This window comes from Parasteatoda tepidariorum, chromosome 7 (genome assembly GCF_982258835.1).
Source record: "Parasteatoda tepidariorum strain Cologne lab strain chromosome 7, Ptep-v5.0, whole genome shotgun sequence".
NCBI lineage: Eukaryota > Metazoa > Arthropoda > Arachnida > Araneae > Theridiidae > Parasteatoda > Parasteatoda tepidariorum.
This window is the reverse complement of record NC_141761.1, coordinates 19,969,308-19,975,938: the sequence shown is the minus strand read 5'-3', so window position 1 is coordinate 19,975,938 and position 6,631 is coordinate 19,969,308. Positions and strand designations below refer to the sequence as shown.

The 6,631-nt window shown below is 27.7% G+C and overlaps 1 protein-coding gene across 5 annotated transcripts in view; it reads left to right on the top strand.

Moving 5' to 3' along the window:
* LOC122271814 (voltage-dependent calcium channel subunit alpha-2/delta-3) overlaps window positions 1-6,631 on the top strand; it is a 485,956-nt gene that overhangs the window by 249,714 nt on the left and 229,611 nt on the right. The gene's annotated exons all lie outside the window — the stretch shown is intronic.

The following is a 6,631-nucleotide window of genomic DNA, read 5'->3' as shown; positions in this document are numbered from 1 at the left end:
TAAGTAATGTTAATGTAAGTAATGTTAATGTAAGTTAATTTTACGGGTATATTTTGTATTCATTTCGTCATTTATCGGCAGATAGTTCCTGTTGTGTCGAACTATCATAACGTTTAAAAATAGACGTTTTTTTCCTTTTTTTCTCGTTTTCTTTAAACACATCTTAACAATCGCAAGATTTGGGGTAATATGCAATATGCAACTTTTTCTACAAAATGTAACATTTCTAGGTGAAACTTATTCAGAGTATAGTATCCAAAAGTGTATTTTAGCTTCCGGAATATCCAAAAACATTTTGTAGTCTCCCCACTAAATATTATCTGGAGGTTTTTCTGGAAGTATTTTGCTTCCTTATAGCTTTTTATTGAACAAAGATTTTATTTTTAGCGAAAATTTGTCGAAAATTTTCAGCATTAATTCTAACAATTTTCTACAAAATTTACTCTTAAAAAATAAAACAAATACTTTCATATTCTAATTTGTTTCAGACTTCAAACATATGCTGTTGTTTGAACGCTTAACTAAAAGTAAGGAAATGTTTAATTTCAAAGATCAGGGCCAATAATCATTAAAGCTTTGATTCCTTATCGCAAAAGCGTAATATATTACCCATTTTTCTATAGAAATAGATCAACTTATGAGCCTTCTCAGAAAAGTGAACATCTGTTGTTTATCGATCAATACTCTTATTGCTTTACTAAGTACCGCCTGACTATTTCTTATCATTGCAACTTTATCATTTCATCGTTAAATTCTCACAGCTCGTGTATTGCTCCACTAATACTTACACTTTTTATTTATCCCATATTGAAACTTCTTTGTGTTTTTATATCACAAAAACAGTACTAAAAATTTAGCAAGTTTGCTTGCATTTTTGTTGAACATTTTTCTTTTGAATTTAATCTTTCCTAAATATAGTATGATATATATAACTGAAATTCTCCTTTTTCCTGTGAAAAAATGTAATGCAATACACAGCAATATAATTAATAAATTGATATAATATAAATATATAACTTCAGACCCTAGTTTCTGAGGTTACGACTAAAAACAGCATTTGATACTACCTTTATTTTACAATGAAAACCGTAAAATAAAGGGCTCTTTATTTTACGAGGAGAACCGTAAAATAAAGGGCTAACCGTAAAATAGCTTTGGGGAAATTTTTTCCTATGTTTCTTCTAATATTCTAATTTTTTCCTCATTCTATCCTAATGAAACTTATCTGTCATTTTAGGTCTTTTTAACTTAAGCCATCACGTCAGGATTACAACAAAATTCTTTGTAGATGTTAACTGAAGAAACTTTATTGACAATGTACATATTATGGGACGAAATAAATAAAGCTAAATTTTTGTCTGAACACTTTTCGCTAGTCAAAAAAGACGTTTTACTCAAAGCACGTTTTGCTCTGAAACATAAAATTAAATTAATTTTTTTTTTCAAATCTTATTTTATTTCTTCAGTGGGGAAATTGCGTCCCCTTTTGACTAATAGGGATTCTACTTCAACCAAATTAATATATTGAAATTATATGTCCGGAATTCCCTCATTAATAATGTAATTAATCAATATTTTTGAAAAAAAATTTCATTTTATTCAATAAACTGTTTTTGTCTGTACTTAGCTGCTTAATTTCAAGTTCTGAAGTTTTGAGCATTTTTAAAACTTTGTTAAGATTTTAAATTTTGAAAATGCGTTGAAATTTTAGTTTAAAATTTGACAATAAAGTTCAGTTAAAAGCATGTCAGAGGATAGTCGCATGTCAGAGAAAAGTGAATCGTTTAAATACCTCATATTTTGCTTATACTAACCAGAAATATTTTTTTAGCCAGAAATACCCTTACCATATATAGTTAGGTAATTTTTCCAGAATTTTTTTTTCTTCATAAAGCAAATATATAGTTGAAATTACTTCAGATATTCGTATTAAGGTATCCGATCAGTTTCGACAACTTTGTTTCAATATTAATATAAAATTTTAAAAAACTAATTTATTTGCTTTAATGCGCGTAAAAACTTGTAAATATAACAAATTTCTGTATTATTTTATTTTTGTTTTCTAAATGGCTATTTTAAGGTAAAAACAAGTTGTTGTTTTTTTTTTGCATGCACGCTAAACACTGTAAAAAAAATTCAATTTCCCAATTCACAAAATTTTTGAGGATTTTATTTAGAAGCCTATCAACTATGTTTTGAACTATTATTTTAAAAGCAAGTGCATATGCTACTAAATTAGGATCAATGTAGTTAAAAAAGCAAATTTTTTAAAATTTTCACTCTTGTGTTTGGAAAAACATGCATAAATATGAAATTTTACTTTTTTTTTTCTTAGTCTGCAGTTTGATGTTGTATGTATGATCTAAGATCACAGGTGTTCTATGATCATAAATACTCAGGAAAAATTGTAAACAATTATTTTAAAAACAACGTGATATATATATTGCTTAAGGTGGTGTGAAATGTAAAAAAATCTGATCTTGAGATAAACGCTTTTAAAAACTTAGCATCACTAGTCTATCCACTGTTATCACCTTGCACAAAACTGCTATAATTTTGCAAATAAATATATAAGAGAAAAATATTTTTATAGAGTACAAGCAAAAGAAAAGTATTTTTGGAAAGCTAAGATTACAGGAGCTCTAAATTTATTATAAACTCAGTTTCAAACATTTTTTTCCAAAATCATGTTTTTGCGTTGTTAAAGGTAAGGTAACTTAACAATAATGCATTATAAATTAATGAAAAGAGATTAATAATTTTATAAACTAAAATTCCGATGAACTTACTATTTGAAAGAAAAAAAAATCAGCTGCCAATTAAAACTTTCACGGCTTAATGGTCGCCATTTTTCAATAACTCAGATACTTGAAATATCTTGAGAACCATTGAAATTTTTAGAAATATTTACTGCAAATTCACTGCTTGATTCTCTTTATAAGACATCGCTTATTATTATCCTTCTATGCAAGTTCACGAAAAGGGTATAAAAGAAGATGGCGCATTGGCTAATTATCAAACATAATTAACGAAGCGAAAGGGGTTAATGAGATTCTCACAACTTTCTCTTCCACTTATCTGAGAGATATTAGCCAAAGCCTAATTTCCAGTGACGATTATTATTGTACATCTGTTTTCTTTGGAAAGAAATTGAATTTGCTCTGAGTGCGGTGATTACGGTTATAATTACTGGTACTTCCCAAAAATTGCCTCAGAGCATTTTAATTATTATGGACTTTCGTTGTTTTTGGAGTGATCAGATATTGCATGATTATTAAAACGCCTAATTTGAAACTCTTCTGTTGTTCGAGGCAAAATAATGCAGGCTTTTTAAAAAAAAAGTGATCAGTAAATACATACATTTTGAAACTCACACATAATTTAGGTTTTTAATTGTATTCTTGCTGAATGGGTGTTTCAAGTAATTAAGAATAAGTGTGAGATGAATAGAAGTTTTTATTTCATTCACAATTTCGAAAGAATATTTTATTGTAATTTCAAAGATAGGAGATAATTAAATTTGAGTGCAGCTGTACAAGTGCTTTTGAATTTAATTAGAATAGGATAGAAATAACTTTAATTACAAATATTTATGCTTAATAGATATTTCTAACTCTGTTTAAGATTAAAATGATAGGAGATTCTTTAAATTAAAAGACAACTATTTTCATTGAGTGCAAGAACTACCACAGAGCTTTGTATAGCAGCATCTGATTAAAAAAATATCAAATTTAATGCATTATATAAAAGTATGTTTCTCACTATTATTGAATTCAAGGATATATTTCAATTAATTATTAGGATTGATTAAATTCTTAAAGCTCTTAGATCTTTCGATAATAAATCCTATTTTTTTATAATAAAAGTACCATTTTGTAACTATATTCAGTAATCCCCTATATTTCAAAAATTGTTGAACCATATTACTAAAAAAGGACTCTATGTGTATGCCATCTTTTTTTGGAAATCTTTATTATATAAAACGCTAATACGTACGTATGTATGTATCAATAAAACCGATGATATTTCTTTTCTCGCGCTGGCAACCGTTTTCATTTTTATTTGATAGGCTTCGGCGCGCAAGAGCACGTAGTGAGCATCATATGGCTAATCTATATTATATAAAACGCTAATACGTTTTAATTGATAGGCTTCGGCCCGCAAGAGCACGTAGTGAGCAAAATTAAGGTTTAGAATTGCTTCGGAGAAATTTGAATTGTTAACAATGACTTAAACAAAAAGTTTTATTTTAACTGATAAATACTATATTATAATTTTAACTTTTTCTATGACTATACTCATTTTCTTACTCTTTGTTTTTTATACATTTTATATTTTTGTGATAAAATAAGGAACTTATAGTTGTTCTGCTTCTGAACACTGATGAAAACGCAAAATGATGGGCTTCATCAACAATATATCGATTTATTTTACAAATTCCATATTAGGGTGGCGCCATTCAGAGAATTAAAAATACAAAATTATCTTTAGCGAAGCCGATGCTTTACATCCGACGTTCAGTGGCAGACTACTATTTCATATTGTTTTACAACACATGGCTTTAGCCCTTTTGTGGGAAAGACTTTAAAACAAAACTTACAACAGTTACTTTTCTCAACAACTGAAATTTAGAATAGTGTGATTAAGAAAAATATGTGAACTGTTTGCAATTTCAAATTAATATTGAAATGTACAGGTTTAGAATTTTCTACAGTGAAAAGTTTTCGGAACTTCAGTGTTCAAAAAAGTATACAAAAGCTAGACGTTAAGAACGTATCCAATGAGCGAGTAAAGCGAGCATCAGATTGCGAAGCAATCCGAAATGAACTGCGAAAGCAGTTCCGGGGGTTGGCGAGCACCAGCGAGCAGGGGGCGAAGCCTCCTAGTAAACTAGAAAAATCTCTTCGTGTGTGATTATTCAATTCTAGCATAAAACTATGTAAATTTTTTTTAAAAAAATCTTAAATTACACTGGAATAAATGAACTGAAACCGATAATATTAATGTCTTTTTATTCTAATGACAAACACTTTCTTCATGATATAAATTTTTAATTAATTGAAAATTTTCTCCGAATCTGCATTGTTTATGTTCATGAAATATGCGAAAATTAAGAATTATTCATTGGTTTTAATGAATTTTTTTATCTAGGAAAAGAGATCTCATCAAATAAGTAATTTTAAAAAAAATGAATATTTAAAAAGAAAAAAAAACATTTAAAATATTTTTTACATGCTGTATACATGCAAGACTGCTTTTAAATTATAGAAAATTTAGAAATATTAGTAAATTTAAGCTTATATTTATTTTAGGTTTTGTTAAATCAGAATTTTAATGAACAAATCTTGAATAAAATTTCACAAATAATGTGTTTCTAACATTAAAATATACTCTGAAAATCGGGTCTCTCTGACCTTATGATAAATCAAGGCAGTGTAACTAGTAATCGAAGCTGAACTATTTCAGTTCGGGATTCAATTTCTTATGTTAAGCTTTATGTGTTAATGTTTTTGTTTTATGTGCTTACGTAAATGATTATATTTTTATAAGAACATTGTTTGATATTTTTTAAATGTCATGAATCATATCATTTGGCCAAACCGGAAAAGTTTTCCAAAAAAAAAAAATAGCAATAATAATTGTAAAATAAATAAAGAAAACCAAAATAATTAAAATAATTCTAGAGTCAGATCCACACTGAGAAAAAAAGTTTAGCCAACACTACCAAGATATAGTAAAATTTCCCATGTTTATGGTTCTATGGGAACACCAATTCGCGTTGGAAAGATCAACAATAAAATATGGTATTATAATATGTGACTTTGTACTTTGGTAAATGTGGTAAAAATTAGTAATTTTATCATGATATCTTATTCTTTATCTTTATTCTTTAACATTTGTTCTAACTTTTTACTAAATATGTGGTCATAAGAGCTATAATTTTGTAATCCATAATTTCTGGTAAACCATATGAACAGAATGACCATATGCACAGAAAAATTGCCAAATGAATAATTTAAATGCCGTATATTTTGGTCTTTAATGCCAGAATCATGTTTTTGTTTTTTTACCGGAAATTTCCTTATAATACAACACGGTAATTTTAGAGGAAGAATACTTTTTCTCCTTGCAGATGCTATAAAATATTTATTTCTTGTGACTACCTGGACAACACAAAATTCTGAAATTCTATTAAATTAACGTATTTGTGTCGGTTGTAAGTGCTGAGAATGAGTTGAATGTTGTTGCTGCCCTTACAATTATAACAAAATGTAATTTGAATAAAAATATGTTATTACAAGACCCTGTAGAAAACTGTTTGTAATTAACTGCGAGTAAATTTAAAAGAGATTATCATATTAATTGTTCACCAAGTAATTTAATTTCCTCATCCATTAAATCAGATTTAAAAAAAAGCCAAAACTTTTTCTTCCTCAAGAACTATTTGATTGGATTTTATGTGACAAAATAATTTTGTAACACTCGAGAGGTATTTCCACCATATTTTCCTTATTGAGACTCATAAATTTAAATTTGCCATGGAAAAAGGTAAGTGTATTCAGAGAAAGAACAGTTTCGTGTCAGATTCCATCTGATTGCATCAAAAATAATTAAGCTGTTCTTTTTTTAT